Here is a 1,405-nt window from a genome sequence, read left to right on the forward strand (position 1 = left end):
CAGTGATATGGTAACTGGTAACTAGAAGGTCTCCCTGTCTGGCCAATTCCAATTCCCCCCTTCACTCCTGGGCCCCAGTGACCAGTTCCTCCTCAATTTCACATAAAGCTCTCTTTATCCTGGGCAGGGCAGCCCCAAAGAGGAGAGTGTGGGGCTGCAAGGGGGGAGAGGAGAAGAAGGAGGAGGAGGAGGAGAAGGAGGAAGAGGAGGTGTGGGGAGGGAGAAAGGGAGGGAGAGGAGGAAGTGGGACACATGGCCCAGAGAACATCTGGAATCATTAGAGGGGGGAGGCCAGGGCTGCAGCCAGTTGGGATCCCCTCTATTTCTGGGCTTGGACACCAAGGTACAGAAACTGCCTCTCCCCCCACCCCCCCAGCAACCTTATCCCTTCTTACTTCCTGTTCTCCCCAGCCCCTGGGCTCCCCTCCCGAAGGCCCCTCCTTCCCAGGCTCGAAGCTCGCCCCTGCCACGTCAAATGAGACAGAAGGGGAGCTGGGAGTGGAGGGGGAACGACGGGGCGGGAGGCCCCTGCGGCTGGGGCGGGGAGAGAGGGGGCTCAAATCACAGAGACCTGGTTTCAGGGGGCGTCCACACTCCAGAGGAGAACTGGACGGACTCAGCAGCGGCAGAGGCAGCGGCAGTGTGTGCCCGCCGCAGTAGTAGCGGGAGTTAGAGAGGAGAGGACAGGGGAGAGGGGACGCAGGGGGACTCCGGCCGCCTGCCCGCCGCCACCCTGGCCGGATGCTACAGCAGGACAGAAGGACACAGACTCCACTCCGTCTACCCAGTGTTTAGACTATCTGTTCAGGACTCCAATATTGTACAGTAGTCTGCACATTGGTTAGGCTGGGCTGGGCTACACACGGTGTCGTGCCCGCGGGCATGGAGGTGGCATTGTGCGGCACAGCACAGGAGAGGATCGGAGCCAGAATCACCCTCCCACCTCTTCTCCAGATGCTTGAGACTCCTTACTTCTCCCTTCACTCCTGGATCAGGGAGGAGATGGGGGGGGGAAAGGGGGAGGCATGCTGAGGGTGGGGGGTCAGGGAGGGCAAGGGTTCTGTTTGCATGAAGCTGAATTGCCCGTGGGACAAGAAGCCACTGGAGGAGGGAAGGGGGCATGCATGGGAAACAGCCAGAAGGCAAATGATGGAGCCCAGTGGACATGCCCTGGAGCTTGGAGTGGTCGTGGGGGTGGGGAGTTGGAGAGCGTGCTTCTAGTTTCCAAAAGAGTGGTTAAGGTCTCTGAGAAAGAGCTAGGTTTGTGGCAGATTACTGTTTTACTCCCTTCCTGCCCCCTCCCCACAAAAAATCTTTCTCAGGGCAGAGTAGAAGGTGCTGCCCATGGAGTCCAGGGGTTGGGGGGGGTAATGAAGACTGGACTCAAATGGTCTCCCAGTCACTC

The sequence above is a fragment of the Petaurus breviceps genome, unplaced genomic scaffold, assembly GCF_028583685.1.
Source record: "Petaurus breviceps papuanus isolate PSGF00001 unplaced genomic scaffold, PetGlider_PUasm1.0 90779, whole genome shotgun sequence".
NCBI classification, from domain to species: Eukaryota; Metazoa; Chordata; class Mammalia; order Diprotodontia; family Petauridae; genus Petaurus; species Petaurus breviceps.